Here is a 20,654-nt window from a genome sequence, read left to right as displayed (position 1 = left end):
ACTGCGGATTCCTTCACCACCCGCCCCATAATTGCCTTCATTCTGCAAAGGCTTTTTGTTGTGGCTGCATGGTGGGCTAATAGCTTCTTCCTATTATAAACCTTGAGGAATTGTGTGTGTGAAAATCTGTGCTGATGAAGAGGGTGTCCCCTCCTGCAGCTGAAGGATGTGGTGAATCCTCAGTAGGCTTTGTGCTGTCAATGCTGGACATGTGCCTCCCTTTGTGGGTAGCAGTGTTCTTCAAGGAATTTAGGTAGCATTGGAGAAATTACTAAGGCATTGGCATCAGCAGGCTGCATTGATGCTGTGGGGCCACAGGAAAGGTCCAGAATGTGTTGGTGCAAGTAGAATCTAACTCTGAATGTTTAAAGGAAGTTTTTTGTAACCCTTCTGGCTATGAAAGATGTGTGTGGATGATACCTACTGAAAGCTCAGAAGCTAGAGAGTTGCTGCCTGTCAGATTTCTTTCTAGGCCTGTGTGTTAAAAGTACAGGTGATTCATGTTGGGGGCTATGTTATGCGCTCCATGCGCAAAAGTGAAATGTGCATAAGCGGGGAGCACCCTGGAGAGTCCTCATGGGTCATGAGGAGACTCTCCCCAGAGCCCGAAGATGACTGTAATCTCTCTCCATAGTTGGAGCCAGTAAATGCTTCTGGATACCAGTTGCTGGAAACCTTAGGGAGGGGAGAGTGCTGCTTTTGTGCCCAGGTCCTGCTTTCAGGTTTCCCACAGGCATCTAGTTGGCCACTGTGAGAACACAATGCTGGATAAGATGGGCCATTGGCCTGATCCAGCAGGCTTTTCTTATGTTCTTAAATTATATAGCAGTTAAGTGGATAGAGCATTTCATTCCCTTCCAAGTGGGGAGGAGATTGTTTCCTAAGCTTGAGTGGTGCTGGTTTTAAGAATGGGAGGGGACTTGTTGTGTCTTGTGAATAAGCTTGGAAGTACTCAAGGCAGTGCCTATGAGTTTTGTCAGGGAGATTAGCATGCCAGAAATTTGAACCAAGGACCTGTTGTTGAACATGGTCACTCACATATTAAACTGTGTTACTGATAAGCCTATGGGAAGTTATATCTTGATACCTAGGAAACCAAAGCTGCTGCTGTTATAAGTTTTTGGGTCAGTTCTTTTTGGTGAAAGTAGTGGGACAAATGCCATTTTATTCATTGATAAATAAAGCCTACTATTTATGGGGTATGAAGTATAGTATGTGACATCTTCTTTAGAAGAATACAATACTAGCAAGGAGGATCGTAATCTGCCCCCCACCCCAAAATCTAAGTTTTTTTATGACAAAAATGACCCACAACCCCAATCCTGGATGGATATGTATATAGGAACATAGCAACAAAAAACAATCCATGCCGTGTTGAAATCAGTGGTTAAAATCAGTGCAGATTTGAAAGGCTCCACCTATCATCTTGATTCAGAATGGTGCCCAATTCTGTTCAAGCATAGATGAAAACCTTCTGCTTGATCTCAGGAACCATTGTGCCAAATTTAATTGCGATACCTTTGTTGGTTTCTGTGTGTTGCCATTGTGCAGTGCTTGGAGTCACAAGACTCTGTTTTGCATACCAGACATTCCAGGCTGTTGGAAGTCTCACGGAAGACGGGAGACGGATGTGATGTTACTGTTTCCTGTTCCTTTGTTCCAGTTGCTCTCTGCTTTCACAGAGAGAGCATGTATATTTGTTTTCTGTCTGAGTAATTAGGAATAAAACTTTTAGCAATGCACCCCATGTTTCTCATCCTTCCCTGCGTGCTGGATACTCTGCGTAATGGGAACGTGCTTGGAGCCTCATCAAAGGCTCAGGTCGTTAATCACGTTGGAGGACTCGACCGAAGGATCAGCTTTATCAGCTCGGTCGTAGTGGAGATTCCGACAACCTTAAGAGGTGTCCAAATGCAAAGCAAATGGACAGTTTTCCATAATGTAACATGAATGTTAGCATTAGGATTATGAGGCAGGCATGATGAGATAAGTAACACCAGGTTGTCTTTGGACTGTCTCTTCCCACAGTGAATGCCCCTCCTCCTTTCTTCCCTGCTTGGTAACATTGGCTCTCTTGCAGAGACTTGTGACAGTGGTTTATTGGGACCCCGCTAATTGATTTGCGATCCTCAATTAGCTATTTATGGCAGCCAGGTCCGGCGCGCTTCCCTCAGCTGCGCCACTCAGCTCCGTCGTCCAGTAGCTCTCATTCACACCTTAGCAGAGATAAACACAGCGGTGAAAAACTGTCACGTCCTTTGACAAACACACACAGAGTCCAGGTTTGTCCATTTTCAGTTCTTTATTCCGACATTCCCCAGGGATCTCCTGGGCTCACCGCAGCCATGAGGAAACTGCGACTTTCTCCCTCAAAGAACCAGGAGGAAGAGACAGAACTCCTCCCAAGCTCCTCCCAGCTTCTAAAGCTGACGTCAGAATGCTGAGGCATCATGGGAACAACTTAACCAGTTAAGCTCCAAACCTCACACCCCCTCTTGCCGAAAATTCTGACAAGACCTTTTGAGTTCAACGCCTTCCCCTTTGCCTTGTGCCCCTTCCCAGCATCTTTCCCAGGCACCTGTTGAACCCCTTCAACACTCCCAGAATCACACTGTGCGACACTTTTCCACGCACCTGTGACCTGATACCTTACTGACCCATTAGGGCCAGCAGTTGTGTCTTCTCCGTCAGACTCTTCCCCCTCTGACTTGACAACCCGTCCGTGAGCTTTCTCCATTACGCTTACCGGAGATGAAGCCTCACACCTGGACACTCCTTTCACAACCCTTGGAGATGCCCAAACCTGCCCTGAACCCTGACCCTGGACTTGGTCCCCATCACCGGGTTTTGAACCCTGATTCTGGACCTGATCCCCATCACCGGGTTCAGCCACAGCCTCCCTTCTCCCTTGAGAAGACTTTGCACCCGTCACCTGGTGACGTATTCCCTTTTCCTTGAAAAACTCCTCCAGAGCAGACCCAGTAAACTGTGACCCTCGGTCGCTCTTGAACCCTTGCACCTTGGTGGAAAACCTTAGTTCCACCTCCGCAACCCAATCCTGGATCAGTTGCGCCGCCTCCCCCTGTGATTTGAGAGAGAGACACCAGCCAACCTGGCTGTGGTCATCTGTCAGCGTCAGCACAAACCTGGCCCCACCCAGACTCTCACACCTCATGGGTCCTGACAGATCTGTGTGAACAAGCTCAAAAGCTTCTTTGGCTACCCTCCCAAACCCGGGAAAACCAAGTACCTTTGCACCTTTGCATGCCCTGCACCCTAGGGACCTCCCACATTTCCGGAGTTTACACCCTTTGTGCACCTGTGCAACTTTTGCACATCTTTGGGAACCTTAGCACACTGCACCTGTGCTTTTCCAGCATTCCCACCACCCTCCAGAGGTGACTCCAGAACAAAGAAATTGTTCTCCCTTTTCATGTTGACCAGTTGTCGCCCCCCTCTGAAAATGGAACAGGTGTCATTTTCAAAGCAAATTTTGAACCCCTGCTTCATTAGAGCAGATACAGATAACCGACAACTATTCAGTCCCGGCACAACGTAGACCTCTAGCTCCTCCTGTAAAGGAGAGAAAAACACGTTAGCCACACCACAGACTGATTTTTGTGTTCCGTCTGCGAACATAACAGTTGTTCCTGTTGAAACAGCCCTGCAGTTCCGCATTCCGCCTGCAGGCTTGCCTATCAGGTGCTGACTGATAGTAGAATCCAAAACACCCAGCGTGTCACCGTGTCCTGGCTGGAGTTGTTCTTCACAGTTGCTATAGAAGCAGTGATAAGAAAACAACCCTCCCCAGCGTCTGAGACACGTCCTTCCCTTGCGTTCCCACACTGGCCTCCTCTCCCAGACTGACTCCCTGCCAGCTCCGCCCCCTTCATTCCAGCACGTACAGTGGAAAACTTTTTAAACGTGCCTTTGGAAACCTTCGCCCCCCCCCCGACCTGCTCAGCAGCACTCCTTGTGGCTAAAGCATCAGGGACAGGGGCTCCAGCCATCTTTAGGCTTTTGTCCAGGGCTCTGGCTTCCTGCTGAAGCTTCACAGCACACGCAGCACATTCCCAGACAGCCCTTTTTAGACTCTGCAAACCTGGCAGCAACAGCAACAGTGCCAATAGTCCCTTCGCCCCCCCTCTGGGGCCCCACAGCCCTTCCCAGCTGTGCACCGGCTCTCACGAAGGTGGTCAGCGCCATCTTGCCTTCCTGTTCTGAAGCAGCCATCTCCCGGCCCTTGCTGTCGCCTCCAGCCTCACAAACTCCCTGGAAAGCTAGCCAAACCGGCTCTGGCTTCCTGGCACCCAGAACAGTAGACTTCAGATCAGCAGCCAGGTTGCCCAACTTCTTAAAGTGAGCATGGAATGTCCTCCAAGACCTGGCAGCCTGCCATCCTCTTCCGTTCTCCCAAGGGGCCCCAAGCTGTACTTACAGATCACAAGCTCCTCTGGCACCCGTGGAGAAGCGATTCCTTGCTGCCTTCAGCTCCCAGAGCTCCAGCTGGTCCCAGCACTCAGCAACACAGGCAGCCACTTTGTGTCTTTCAGTCAGCTGCTCTCTTAGCTCCGCAGCTCTCTTTGCCTCTTAACACCAGGCAAAAAACCTCAGCATCTCCTGCCGCTCCGTTGCTCTGAACCGCAACTTCAAACGCATTCCGGCACTTCCAGTGACAGTTTTACAAGCGGTAATTAAGTACCCATAACCTGTGACAGCGGTTTATTGGGACCCCGCTAATTGATTTGCGATCCTCAATTAGCTATTTATGGCAGCCAGGTCCGGCGCGCTTCCCTCAGCTGCGCCACTCAGCTCCGTCGTCCAGTAGCTCTCATTCACACCTTAGCAGAGATAAACACAGCGGTGAAAAACTGTCACGTCCTTTGACAAACACACACAGAGTCCAGGTTTGTCCATTTTCAGTTCTTTATTCCGACATTCCCCAGGGATCTCCTGGGCTCACCGCAGCCATGAGGAAACTGCGACTTTCTCCCTCAAAGAACCAGGAGGAAGAGACAGAACTCCTCCCAAGCTCCTCCCAGCTTCTAAAGCTGACGTCAGAATGCTGAGGCATCATGGGAACAACTTAACCAGTTAAGTTCCAAACCTCACAAGACTTGCCTCAGTATGGGCAGAAACAGTGGCAATCGTATTTTGGGTGGACTTTTGATGTTTACACCAAACTCTGGAAGTTCCAGCAGCAGAACCGGTAAGAGCCAACTCTGCATCGAGATGGCTGTCTACCTCTTCCAGGAACACGTGGGCCAGAGTTGTGTGTGTGATGGTGCCAGTTGGCTAGGTTGCCCAGGCCACCCTCCTTTCCTGGGCAAGAGAGCCTTAAACAACCCTCAGAAAAATAGAGCATTAACTCAATGGAGAAAATACAATTCATAGTGCAAGTTAACTGTTTTTCCAGTCATGGATTCATAGAATTGTAGAGTTGAAAGGGACCTTGAGGGTCATCTAGTCCAACTCCCTGCGATGCAGGAATCTCAACTAAAGTATCTGTGACAGATGGCCTTCCAGCCTCTGCTTATTAACCTCCAAGGAAGGAGAGTCCATCACCTCCGGAGGGAGTTTGTTCCACTGTAAAACAGCTCTTACTGTCAGAAAGTTCTTCCTGATATTTAACCAGAATCTCATTTCTTGTAACTTGAATCCATTGGTTTAGGTCCTACAGTCCAGAGCAGGAAATAGCTTACTCCATCTTCCATGTGACAGCCATTTTTAGCTATTGAAGATGTCTATCCTATCTCCTCTCAGTCTCCACTTAGCCAGGCTAAATATACCCAACTCCTTCAACTGTTCCTTATAAGGCTTTGTTTCCAGACCTTTGATCATCTTGGTTGCCCTCCTCTGAACATGTTCCAGCTTGTCAATGACCTTCTTAAATTGCAGTACCCAGAATTGGACACAGTACTCCAGGTGTGGGTTGACCAAGGTAGAATAGAGCAGAAGTATGACTTCTGACGCGGGTGGCGCTGTGGGTAAAACCTCAGCGCCTAGGACTTGCCGATCGCATGGTCGGCGGTTCGAATCCCCGCGGCGGGGTGAGCTCCCGTCGTTCGGTCCCAGCTCCTGCCCACCTAGCAGTTCAAAAGCACAATTAAGTGCAAGTAGATAAATAGGAACCGCTTTCTAGCGGGAAGGTAAACGGCGTTCCGTGTGCTGCTCTGGTGCCGGTTCGCCGGAGCAGCTTCGTCACGCTAGTCACGTGACCCGGAAGTGTCTGCGGACAGCGCTGGCTCCCGGCCTCTAGAGTGAGATGAGCGCACAACCCTAGAGTCTGTCAAGACTGGCCCGTACGGGCAGGGGTACCTTTATGACTTCTGACAGCAGTCACAAAATTAAAAGATGCCTGCTCCTTGGGAGAAAGGCGATGGCAAACCTAGACAGCATCTTAAAAAGCAGAGACATCACCTTACCAACAAAGGTCCGTATAGTTAAAGCCATGGTTTTCCCAGTAGTGATGTATGGAAGTGAGAGCTGGACCATAAAGAAGGCTGATCGCCGAAGAATTGATGCTTTTGAATTATGGTGCTGGAGGAGACTCTTGAGAGTCCCATGGACTGCAAGAAGATCAAACCTCTCCATTCTGAAGGAAATCAGCCCTGAGTGCTCACTGGAAGGACAGATTGTGAAGCTGAGGCTCCAATACTTTGGCCACCTCATGAAAAGAGAAGACTCCCTGGAAAAGACCCTGATGTTGGGAAAGATTGAGGGCACAAGGAGAAGGGGACGACAGAGAACGAGATGGTTGGGCAGTGTTCTCGAAGCTACAAACATGAGTCTGACCAAACTGCGGGAGGCAGTGGAAAACAGGAGTGCCTGGCGTGCTCTGGTCCATGGGGTCACGAAGAGTCGGACACGACTAAACGACTAAACAACAACAACAACAAAATTACTTCCCTTGTCATTCATCTTCTCTCACAGAGTAGGTAGTTACTTGTTGGAAGCTAGGAATCTGTATGAAACGCTCTCGTCACCTCTGCCAGACTACAACTCCCAGAAATGTCTGTGGGGAGGAGGGGATACTATGCCAGTTAAATTGGTAGAAGCTTGTAGTATAGAAATGCCCCTTGAGGTGGTGTGTGTGTGTATGAGAGGGGGGCGGGAAGAAATGTGGTTATCAGCAAATGAGCTTAATACTGCCTTCTGAGAGTTTGAGGATGTCTCAGGGAATTAATGCAACATTTCTTGACTGGTTCCAGAATTATTATTGACAATCTTGGGGGGAAATGAGTACACTATCCATGAGAGAATGGAAGACTAAAATATGGGGGCATAGTAATAATCAGAACCAGAGAGGGAAGACAGCAAGATAATGGAGAAAGGAGTCTCATCATAATGTACTTGAGCAATAATTGTGTTTTTTGGAACCTTGTAATATTGATCTGCTGTACTTAATTTTGGTACATAAATATAACCTGCTATGTTCAGTTCTATTTTTTTAAAAAAAAAAATTTATTGAATGATTTTATATTACAAAAAACAATACAACAATACTACCACTAAATATAATTAAGAAATAAAAATTACATACATCAATATTTAGTTTGTCATTTGTTATTTACCATCTTATTTCATCCCAAACATTCCATACAAAAACACACATATGTGCAGACACCCACACCCAAAATGATGATAATGAAAGTAAATATTTTTCCCTTTTATCTTACAAAATCTTTTCTTCAACTTTGACTTCCTGTCAAGTCCCTTTGCATATATTTTATCTTACAATCGAATGTACACAAAACAACAAACCTTTCTATATAAATATTCCAATACATTCTGAAAACATAATAAATCCTTAATTGTTGTCTACCTCCTTTTAGTTCCTTTATCACTCGAATGCTAGCACGGAGTCAAAACTATTATTATATTTTTGAACATATCTTCTATAACCATCCCATTTTTCCGCAATTGTTTTTTTGAGTTTCCTCTGAGTTTGCTAGTCAATTGAGCTGTCTCCACCAATTCCTGTAATTTGATTTGCCAATCTGTTATTTTTGGAGCCTCGTGATCTTTCCATCCCTTGGCCACAAGTATACGAGCCGCTGCAGTTGCATACAAGAATATCTCTCTTAGATTTTTTGGGATCTCTTTGTCTAAAATACTTAATAGAAATGCCTCCTGTTAATCTTAATCTTAATCTTTTCACACGTCCACCACATGTAGATCATGTCACATGTGGATGACATGTGGATCATGTCACCGTTATTTCCTCCACATCTCCAACAAGCATTCGCCAGATTTTTATACATTCTTGATAATCTGGAAGGAGTGAGGTACCACCTATGAGCCATTTTCATCATGTTCTCTCTTATATTATAGCTGGCTGTAAATTTCAAATTTACATTCCATTGGTTTTCCCAATCTTTTAGCATAATTGGACGGCCCACATCTTGGGCCCACTTTATCATTGAAGCCTTAACCTCCTCATCCATTACTTCGTGATCTAAAAGAAGTCTATACATTTTTGTGATTATTTTGGTTTTACTATTCAGTATTTCTCTTTCAAATCTTGAAGGCTCCTTTTCAAAACCTATCTGCTTATCCTGTCTGAACATTTCATTCACCTGGAAGTAATCTAGCCAACTAGAAAAGTGTGTGAAGAGAATCAGAATTTACAGGGTTAAACAGTTCTGAGTGACGTCTCACATTCTGAGGCGTGGCTTTGTTCACAGAGGGGAGTGTTTCTCTGTGCGCTTTGTTCTTCCGCTTTTGGTGGCGAGGCAGCAAGATGTGCGCTCTCTCGCCTGGTTGATTTATGTTGTTTTTCTACACTATTAAAGACTGTTGGAGATAAGCAAGAAAGCCTGCGTGCAGTCTGAATTTATTACACACACATTGCAACAGATTTCTACCGCTGCGACTACTCTGCTACAAGAAGCTGACGGAGAGTTATCCCGGGGAGAGCAGTGGGGCACGAGGAAGCCTGCTGGACCCCATCCAACAGCCACAAAGTGATCTTTTATTTTCTCATAACTTATCAATATTAGTTGACCCTCCTCCTCCCTTAATATTGTGTTATACGTTATCCAGTTCTCTTTGATGTTGTTGTTGTTTTTAACAGCAATTGCTTCTAATGGAGAGTTCCATCTTGGGGTTTTCTGTTCCAAATATCTTTTGTATTTTCCCCACACATTATATATAGCATTTCTTATTATATGATTTGAAAAACTCCGGTGCACCTTTATTTTCCCATAATTAAGATAGCCATGCCACCCAAAACGGGTGTCATGACCTTCTAGATCTAAAATATCCCAATTTTTAATAAACACCAATCTTTCAACCAGAGAAGACATGAGGCTCCGTAATATAGCTTCAAATCCGGTAACCCGTAGCCACCTCTTTCTACAGTATCTATTAATATCTTATGCTTTCCTCTTGGTCTTTTACCCTTCCACAAAAATTTAGAAATTTCTATTTGCCACTTGTCAATACTGCTGGTCTTTCCTATAATTGGAATTGTTTGAAATAGAAAGAGTAGCTTCAGTAAAACTATCATTTTAATTACCGAAATACAGCCTGAAATACAGCCCAGGAATGATAAATTTAACCTTGTCCATGTCTCCAACTGTCTTTTGATATCTTTCCAACAATTGGTATAATTATCTTCATATAAGTTAATATTCTTTGGTTTTATCCATAATCCTAAATACTTGATTTTGGGGTAGATTTTAATTTGTATTATTTTTTCTAATAGTTTTTAACTAATTTTTAACTAATAGTTTTGTCTTGTTTAAATTCAGTTTGAACCCCGCAACTTTACCGTAGCCATATATTATTTCCAACGCCTTTGTTAAACTCTGTTTTGGTTGCTCCGTAGTTATAATTAAATCATCAGCAAATGCTCTCATTTTGTAACTTCTATTTCCCAGCATAATCCCTTTTATTTATTTCTCCTCCCTAATTCGTTTACATAAAACTTCCAATGTTAATATGAAAATTAAGGGGGATAGTGGACAGCCTTGTCTGACCCCTTTACTGATTTCACATTCCTGTGATAAATTTCCATTTATTATGATTTTATGTTTTTGTTTTGAATATATTGCTTCAATCCCTTTTATATACTGTACAGTGGTACCTCGGGTTACATACACTTCAGGTTACATACGCTTCAGGTTACAGACTCCGCTAACCCAGAAATAATACCTAGGGTTAAGAACTTTGCTTCAGGATGAGAACAGAAATTGTGCTCCGGCGGCGCGGCAGCAGCAGGAGGCCCCATTAGCTAAAGTGGTGCTTCAGGTTAAGAACAGTTTCAGGTTAAGAATGGACCTCCGGAACGAATTAAGTACTTAACCCGAGGTACCACTGTATACCAAATTCCATATGGTGTAATAGACCCTTCATAAATTTCCAGGAGACCCTGTTGAAAGTTTTTTCAGCATCTATAGCCATTAAGACTGCCTTCTTTTCTATTCTTAAGTCTAAATACTCTAATAAGTTTATAATGTTTCTAGTCTTGCTATAAATATGCCTTCCAGGCAAAAAGCCAGCTTGGTCATTGTGTATAATCATCTGGAAGACTTTTTTTGATCTTTCGGCTAAAATATTTGCATATATTTTATAATCGTTATTTAGAAGTGTGATAGGCCTATAGTTGTTTTTTTAAAAAAATAATGCAAATCCCATTTTGCATATCTTTACCTTTCATTTGAGAGGAGGAGCCAACATGGCGCCGAGGTAAGACGCGCTTACCGGTGCTCTTCGGACTTCTTTTAATCTTCTTTTAATCTTTTATATTTTTAACTTAACTGACCCAGTCAGTTTTTGAAGTATTTTATAATTGCTGCAGCCGCATGCTTTGGAAACTCTCTGAGAGATTTGGCCTGCTCCAGACTGTTGCAGGCTGCTCTTTGTTTCTCTCTTATCAGCGGGCCGGCCTTAGCTGCTAAAAGAGTTGAGAACGCCATTATCTTAATTGCGTGTCAAGTGTTATGTTATTTTAAGAAGCGTATAATCCCTGGCCTGAGGAAAGCATGGGTCAGAAAAAACGCTTGAGAGACTTTGACGAGCCCCTATCATCCCCTAAACCAAAACTATCAAGGGAGTGACCATGCCGAGCAGTGCTTTGCAGTGGAAACCCAAAATCGCTTCCTACCTCTAATTGATTTAGAAGCTACTCCAATTCCGATGACTCAAAATGTTTCAAAAGTAAAGCCTGTAAAGGAGAATACGAAAGAAAAACTCTCATCACAGGAAGATGGTTTGGCATCTGATATGGGGGAGTTCCCCGGTTGTGAGCAGTTACACTTAGTAATTAAGACCCTTCACTGTATTTTTAAAAGGCTGGACGAGGTATCTTCACAATTATCCAATATCCTGCTGAAAATCGAAAAACTTGAATCAACAACACAATCTTCAGTTTGTGAGGTCAAAAACTTATTGCCTCACCCCAATTCAGATAAAATAAAGGAGACTAAAATTAAATATATCTTAAATTCCCAATTGAACAATCAGATATTAACTCTGCAACCCAAGAAAAGTTGCCTTTCTGTCAGGTCGGAAATAGGAAGATGGTCAACGCTAGAAGGGGCTAAAGACTGTTTAAGCAAACTTTTAAAAATTAAGAAACACCAGATTGACCTATATGCTGTGATGCCCCTTCTCCGGCAGACCAACTTCTTGAAGGTGATACTTGCGTTCCACTCTGAAAAGATACCATCTATTATTGTTAGGAGGAAAACGCTTTTGTCCATGGCCGACATCGTAGCAACGAGGGTTTTTACAGACAGTAAGATCAAACCCCTTCTAAATAGGTGCCCTGGCGGTGAGGACATTAGGACAAGAGACTCTGCCTTACTTCAAAATACTGTCAGGCCCAACCGCGATGACTCTGCAGCGTGCCATCCTCGAACAAATTCGATATCCTCTCAAACAGCCATATATGAGGACAATAATCTGCAGTCTGCCCTTGACGAAAGGGAACTTATAGATGCGTTCAGAGCCCTCCCCCCAAAAGAACAGTCGGTGATGATGCAAAGATTTGCAAAGATTTGACACGCTTAAATCCCAGCTTTTGCAGGGGAAGATACTAACGATGTCTCAAATAATCCCACTTGGGCTCACCGGACAGAAGTGGTTGACCTTCTTCAGCTCAGCCCCACTCTGAAATCAAAAACCATCCGACAAGACTCAAAACTTCAAGTTGTTTCTGCCCCGTGCGCTACATCACGAGACGACCAGGCTCTGCCATCCTCACCGAACCTTCATCTATATTCATCGACCAACATACCTAAGGACGAAATTCTGATTTCCCTGCTTGACTCAAATCCCTCTTTAACTCACTCATCTATGCCAGAGCTAGAATCTTCTCCAGTTTCGACCAGATATAGAAGTAGTCCACAAGTGATGACCCTGAGAGAGTCTTCCGCAATTCCCACCCCCGTGATGCCCCCTCAATTACCTCCTTCAAAGGAAACTGCGAATGTTACGCCTCGGGACCCGCCGTCGGAAACGATTGAAGACCCGATGGGACGCATCAATAAAATCATCTGAATGTCGGATGATAAATCTGCGAGAGGGTTTACTCCGACGGACTCAACTTCTCCCTCCCTGGGTATCTCTCTGTCAAGTTGTACCAAGAATTTCGAAATGAAGAGACTTCCTGTTCAGGGATCTACTTTCAGTGGATCATCCACGGTGTGCCAACAGTCGAACCAAATTGTTAAAAACTTTAATTTGGAGGGCTCCTCACAGTTACCATCTTCCCAAAGTAAAATAACTGACTTTTTTGTTACATCTTCTGTCTTTAACAGAGAGTCTGCCCCCCCCCCCCCCCCCGTTTTGACTGTTAAAAGATCAACACAGAAGTCCCCAGCTAGCAGTCCTAAGTTGGAACATTGCTGGCTGGAAAAGGAAAAGATTAGATCCCGAATTTCTTTTTTTTCTTTTTTTTATAAAAAATTTTATTGGTTTTACAATATTTTTAAAACAATACAAACATATAAAAAGACATACAAACGTGTATAATTTCGTAACCTTTTTTTCCTAGACCTTATTTCACAGACTCCCCCATACCTCCCCTTTCTGCATCCCAATGTCCAAAGTTTTTTAGCAACTTCTAAATATTTCTGTCAAACCTCTGTCCTTTTAATCTTTCCTTCAGTCTAATCTTATATCACTGTCACCCTTTCTTTCTCATAACCTCAACATTCTAGCATTCATCAAGTTTATAGTAGTCCTTAAGATAAATTTTATTTTTTATTTTTTTAAAATATTTTTTATTGCTTTGTTTTCCAGGGTCAAAGTACAACGTCAATACATCGTCGATAACACAACAAAAGCTTTTTTTACAAAATGAAAAAAAACAAAAAAGAATACACTTTTCCAAATCTTTTTTTTCATCATCAACTGGACTTCCCCACATCCTCCATCCCTGCATTCTTTACAATAAAAATCAACAGCAAATTAATACCTTGTTTCATGTGTTTTTGTATTTTCATCTAAATATTTACTCTAAAAGTTAAACTTTTCTCAGTCATAACTTAGTTTCCATCATTTCCGAATCTCAATACTGAAGCATGTTTTTCTCAAAACTTAGCAAATTCTCAACATTCATATAACTTAAAATGTTTTTGTAAATAGTCCTTAAATTTTTTCCAGTCCTCTTCCACTGCCTCTTCTCCCAGGTCTCGGATTCTGCCAGTCATTTCAGCCAATTCCATGTAGTCCATCAGTTGCGTGTGCCACTCTTCCAGTGTGGGTAACTCCTGTGCCTTCCAGTATTTGGCTATAAGGATTCTTGCTGCTGTAGTTGCATATAAAAAGAAAGTTCTATCTTTCTTTAGCACTCTCTGGCCCACAATGCCCAGGAGGAAGGCTTCTGGTTTCTTATGAAAGGTATACTTAAATACCTTTTTCAACTCGTTATAAATCATTTCCCAAAAAGGCTTCACCCTCGGGCATGTCCACCAAAGGTGAAAGAATGTTCCTTCAGCCTCCTTACATTTCCAACATTTATTATCAGACAAATGATATATCTTTGCAAGTTTGACTGGGGTCATGTACCACCTGTACATCATTTTCATAATGTTTTCTTTTAAGGCACTACATGCCGTAAATTTCATACCGGTGGTCCATAACCTTTCCCAGTCTTCAAACATAATGTTGTACCCAATATCTTGCGCCCATTTTATCATGGCTGACTTAACTGTCTCGTCTTGAGTATTCCATTTAAGCAACAAGTTATACATTCTTGAAAGCACTTTCGTCTTAGGTTCAAGTAGTTCTGACTCTAATTTTGATTTTTCCACCTGGAAACCAATTTTTTTGTCCTTTTTAAAGGTCTCTAAAATTTGGGCGTAATGAAACCAGTCTCGCACCTTTCCTTTCAATTTTTCAAAGCTCTGCAACCTCCAAGTGTCCCCCACTTTTTCTATTATTTCACAATATTTTGCCCAGCCACCCCCCATATTAAGTATTTTTGTGGCCTTAGCCTCCATCGGTGACAACCACCTCGGAGTCTTATTTTCGAGTAAGTCCTTGTATTTAATCCAGACAGTAAACAAAGATTTCCTGACAATATGGTTTTTAAATAACTTATGAGACTTTACCTTGTCGTACCACAAATATGCATGCCATCCAAAAGCATTGTTAAACCCTTCCAGATCTAGGACATCAGTGTTTTCTAGCAAGAACCAATCTTTCATCCAGCAGAAGGATGCAGCTTCATAATACAACCTTAAGTCCGGCAGGGCAAATCCCCCTCTTTCCTTCGCATCTGTTAGTATTTTAAATTTTATTCGGGGCTTTTTGCCCTGCCAGACAAACTTCATAATGTAAGATAAGATAATAAGATAAATTTTAAATTTCTTCCATTCTTCTTCCGCTGTCTCCTTCCCCTGATCGCAGATTCTGCCAGTCATCTCAGCCAGTGTCATATAGTCCATCACTTTCATTTGCCACTCTTCCAGAGTGGGTAGATCTTGTGTCTTCCAGTACTTTGCGATGAGTATTCTTGCTGCTGTCGTAGCATACATAAAGAAAATTCTATCTTTCTTTGACACCAATTGGCCGACAATGCCCAAGAGGAAGGCCTCTGATTTTTTAGGGAAAGTACATTTAAGTACCTTTTTCATTTCATTATATATCATATCCCAGAAAGCCTTAATCTTCGGGTACGTCCACCAAAGGTGATAGAAAGTACCTTCAATTTCTTTACATTTCCAACACTTATTGTCAGGCAGGTGATAGATTTTTGCTAGCTTGACTGGGGTCATGTACCACCTATAGATCATTTTCATGATATTTTCCTTTAAAGCATTACAGGCCGTAAATTTTATACCTGTATTCCACAACCATTCCCAGTCAGCAAACATTATGTTATGACCGATGTCCTGTGCCCACTTAATCATAGCCGATTTAACTGTTTCATCTTGCGTATTCCATTTCAGCAGCAAATTGTACATTCTTGACAAGTTCTTAGTATTGGGTTCTAACAATTCAGTTTCTAGTTTTGATTTCTCCACCTGGAAGCCAATTTTCCTATCTTGTTTATAAACCTCCATTATTTGATAATAATGGAGCCAATCACGTACTTTAAGTTTCATTTTCTCATGACTCTGTAATTTCAATTTGTCTCCATCTTGTTCCAAAATTTCCCAATACTTTGGCCATTTGGCCTCCATATTGGGCTTTTTGAGTGCCTTGGCCTCCAAGGGTGACAACCATCTAGGGGTTTTATTTTCTAACAAATCTTTATATCTTAACCAAACATTGTACAGTGCTTTTCTGACAATGTGATTCTTAAAGGCCCTATGCGCCTTAATTTTGTCATACCATAGATATGCATGCCAACCAAATGCATTATTGAAACCCTCCAAGTCCAAAATGTCTGTATTCTCGAGGAGCATCCAGTCTTTCAGCCAGCAGAACGCTGCTGCTTCATAATACAGTTTTAGGTCCGGCAGGGCAAATCCCCCTCTTTCTTTAGCATCTGTCAGGATTTTAAATTTAATTCTGGGCTTTTTGCCCTGCCAGACAAATTTCGATATGTCTTTCTGCCACCTCTTAAAACAATCCATCTTATCGAGGATTTGCAAAGTTTGAAATAAAAATAGCATTCTAGGCAATACATTCATCTTGATAACTGCAATTCGGCCTAACATTGATAATTTCAAATTTGACCATATTTCTAAGTCTTTTTTAATTTCTGACCAACATTTTTCATAATTGTCCTTATACAAGTTCAAATTTTTAGATGTCAAGTGGACCCCTAGGTATTTCACCTTCTTAACCACTGTCAAACCTGTCTCTTCTTGGAATTCCTCCTTCTCCTTAACTGTTAAATTTTTTTCTATGACTTTAGTTTTTTGTTTGTTCAGTTTGAATCCGGCTACCTGGCCAAATTGTTGAATTATCTCCAACACCCTTTTCGCACTAGTGTTTGGCTCCTGTAAGGTCAATACTAAGTCATCTGCAAAAGCTCTTAACTTGTATTGTTTATCTCCGACCTGTACACCTTCAACCTGCTGGTCATTTCTAATCATATTTAGCAACACCTCCAGAACCGAGATAAAGAGCAATGGGGAAATTGGGCACCCCTGTCGTGTTCCTTTTTCTATCTTAAGTTCATCAGTTATCACATTATTTACAATCAGCTTCGCTTTTTGTTCAGAGTATATCGCACCCATACCGTTCTCAAATCCTTGGCCTACCCCCATCCCATGAAGATTCTTTTTCATAAAACTCCAAGAAATATTGTCAAATGCTTTCTCCGCGTCCACAAAAATCAACACTGCTTTGGTGTTTATGTTCACCTCTAGCAATTCCAAAATGTCTATTATATTTCTTACATTGTCTGATGCCTTTTTGGGAGAAAGCCTGCTTGGTCCTTATGAATCATCTCCATCAACACTCTTTTAAATCTTTTTGCCAAAATGTCTGCAAAGATTTTATAATCCACATTAAGTAATGATATTGGGCGGTAGTTCTTGAGTTGAGTCTTTTCAGTCTCTGTCTTTGGTATGAGTGAAATATACGCCTCCTTCCACGATTCTGGTGCCTTTTCCCCCTCTAAGATCTCGTTGCAGACTTCCTTTAACGGTTGAACCAACCATTCCTTCAGAGATTTATAATATCTGGAAGTCAGTCCATCTGGCCCTGGAGATTTGCCCAATTGCATGTCCTGAATGGCACCCTCTATCTCTTGTTCTGTTATTCTCTGGTTTAAATCCACCTTACTTTGATGAGAGATTTTTTGTAATCCATATTTATTAAAAAATTTGTCCATATCTTCTTCATTTTGTGGTCCTTGAGAATAAAGTTTTTTAAAGTAGCTCAGGAAACAGTTTCTAATCTCATTAGGTTTAGATATGTTCTTTCCATCCACTTCAAGGCTTGTAACTGTATTTAGTTTCTGCCTTTTCTTCAATTGCCATGCCAGAAGTTTGCCACATTTATCTGCCAATTCGAAGGTTTTTTGTTTCATTTGTTTTATCTTCCATTCAATCTCCTGATTCATCAATTCCATATATTGTGTTTGATATAACTTGATCTCTCTCAGAATCTCCTGGGACTTTGGTTTTGATCTTAATTTTTTCTCTCCTTCTTTTATCTTTTCCAAAATCTTTTCCTTCTTCTCATTCTGCTTTCTCTTTTTTATTGAGTTTTGTTGAATCAGAAATCCTCGCATCACAGCTTTACTTGCGTCCCAGATCACTCTTTTTTCCACATCAGCCTTTAGATTTATTTCAAAATAGTCCTTTAAAGTTTTTTGGGCCTTCATGTGGATCTCCTTGTCTCGAAACAGGGTGTCATTCATCCTCCATCTAAATTGACCAGTTGTTGTAAGTTTCATTTCCATCTTCACGGGGTTATGGTCGGAGCAAGTTTTTGGGCAGATTTCTACCCTCCTAATCTTTGGAGCCATCCCACTAGTGATCCAAATTTGATCAATTCTGGTCCAGGTCGTCATCGCATGTGAGAAAAAAGTTCCCTCTCTCTCAAGAGGGTTCCTTGTTCTCCATATGTCTATTAGGTCCATATTTTCCGTCATCTCAAAGAAGGTCTTCGGAAGTCTCCCTTCCTTGGAGATTGTCAGTCTTTGTGCCTTGTCCATATTTGTAGAGACTACACCATTCATGTCTCCCATGATTATCATATTGTAATCCAGATGGTCCGTCAGAGTTTCATGAAGTTTCTTGAAGAATTCCGCCTTGCCTTCATTTGGTGCATAGATTCCAACTATTAAGAATTTTTCTCCTTGTACTTGTATTTCAACTGCCAGATATCTTCCTTGCTCGTCTTTGAACATCATTTTTGGGACCCATTTCTCTTTTACATAAATCACAACTCCTCTTTTCTTAACTTTATCCGATGAGATGAATTCTTGTCCTAATCTTTTATTTGTGAGTAATTTCCTGTGTGCTCTGGTTACATGAGTTTCTTGTAAACAAATCACGTCCAATTGTTCTCTTTTCAAAATGTGAAACACTTGGCGTCTCTTCAAAGGCATGTTAAGCCCATTACAATTCCAGCTAAGGAATTGCAGGGCCATCTTATTGTTTCTGTGTCACTCCTCCAACCGCTCCAAGTTGTTGCTCTTCCTCTGATGGTGCTGGGTTAAGTCCAAACGATAGATTAAGAATGTCTAGTGCTCTCCTTTGTTCTGCAATTGGGTCCACCGTTCCTTTCTGTAAGTCCTCTTGGTTTCTCTCCAAGAATCTTTCTTTGTCTTGTATTGTCTTTATTTTCACCTTCTTTCCCTTATAGTCAAAAGACAGTCCTTGTGGGTGTTACCATAAAGCACCAATGCTGCAGCAAGCAAAGGCTCTAGCAGCTCAGTCAGCTGCTTGTGGCTGGAAAGCCAGACAGGATGTTTGTGACTGTTGCCATGGAAACAAAGGGGCAGTACATTCTGTACTGAGCACCGGATGTTAGCTCAGTGTGTGTGTCATATGACCTGTACTGGAAGTACTTGGGTGGAGTTTCTTCTTGCTGTTGTCGAGTGCAGACATGTTTCTCTGTACTGATATGAGAGACAGAAATAAAGGATGTAAATAGTTTTCTGTCTGCTTCTTTCCCCTCCCTGGGGAACACCAAAGGGGAGAGAGGAAGAACGGTGTGTTCCTCTCACACATCTGAGAAGAATCGCCGGGACCTCGCCTGCTTATCAGCAGAGGGAAACGCGGGGAGGTCGACAGGAATATCTGCCGGTGCCTACGCTATGGCACATTCCTCTGACCGGGCAGAATTCCAACAGTGGTAGCAGAGGATGGTTTGCGATTCATCGGACATCTGCATGAGAGGCTGGTGAATCCTCCTCTGCTTCATGGAAGCCTGTTGTGAGAGGCTGATCCTCTGCAGCCAGAAGCTGACCAGAAGAAGCTGACAGCAAAGCCATGATGCCCAAGGTATGAGATTTTAAGGGCTTAAAAGTGTGAATGCAGATTGATTCATTCTCTGCTTCACGGAGAGCGTGTGTGGGAAAGCAGCTCCAACTTAGAAGAGGCCTGCATTCCAGGCATTTTTGTGGTTTCCTGTCCGAGGAAAGGTATGCGCTGTTGCTAAGCGACGTCCTTCAGTGAAGGAGGACTGGAAAGTTATATCGAGAGGGCTGGACAGTCAGTCTATGCCTCAGAGAGGCGAAAACAAAGTTTTGTTATGACTAGGTCCTCACGAACTGCTGGAAGGGACTTTCCAACGCAGCCAGAGTCAGAGCTGCCAGGTGCAAAGGAAGTAAACAAGCCAGCTATTGGATTTTAGAGGCTTGTGTTTCAGAGTCAATGCAAGGACTCAAAATGGATGCTAAGAAGGGGGGAGGCCTGCCTTCTCCACCCCTCCTGACCAATGACAATTATTCATCTTGGTCTGTAAAGATGAAGGCCCTGTTGCAGAATCAGAGACTGTTTGGGGTGATTGAGAACCCCATTCCTGCAGCACCAACGCGTGCTTGGGAGTCACAGAATGTGAAGGCTAGGACTGCTATAATTCTGTGCGTCTCAGATGATCAATTGGTGCATATTCAGCATTTGGAATATGCGCAAGAGGTTTGGGATACGCTGCGTACAACGCATCAGAGAGATGCCGGTTCTTCAGCGTTGCTGTATTTTGAGAAGTTGACCAATCTGAGATTAGCGCCTGATGGAGATGTTCATCCGTGTAGCAAAGGAGGCATATAGACAGCGGCTGGAGAATCATCTACAAAGTAACAACACCAGGCAGGTGTGGCAAGGTGTACAAGAATTAACAGGGTATAAATCCAAGGATTCCCTGGCAGACGAGGGAGGGGCATCCCTCGCAGAGGATTTGAATGCCTTTTTTGCCCGTTTTGAAGTAACATCTGCAGCAACACCTGCTGAGGCTTTACCACCACCACCACCACTCCCTGTGAAGGCCTTGCCACCATCACCATCATCAGTACAAAGGAATGTAGTAGTCTCTGTGGAAAAAGAAGAGATGAGGAAGGTGTTGAAGGGAATCAACCCAAGGAAGGCCACAGGGCCAGATGGGGTAGCTGGAAGGGTATTGAGAGACTGTGCAGATCAACTAGCAGGAGTTTTCACTGGGATCTTAAATCGATCCCTAGCCCAGGCTATTGTTCCATCCTGCCTAAAGTCCTCTACTATCGTTCCAATAGCAAAAAAATCTAACCCGGAAGATCTGAATGACTTTCGTCCAGTAGCACTCACACCTATAATCAT

The sequence above is a fragment of the Podarcis muralis genome, chromosome W (genome assembly GCF_964188315.1).
Source record: "Podarcis muralis chromosome W, rPodMur119.hap1.1, whole genome shotgun sequence".
Classification (NCBI taxonomy): Eukaryota; Metazoa; Chordata; class Lepidosauria; order Squamata; family Lacertidae; genus Podarcis; species Podarcis muralis.
The sequence above is the reverse complement of the archived record's forward strand: the minus strand, read 5'-3'. Positions refer to the sequence as shown.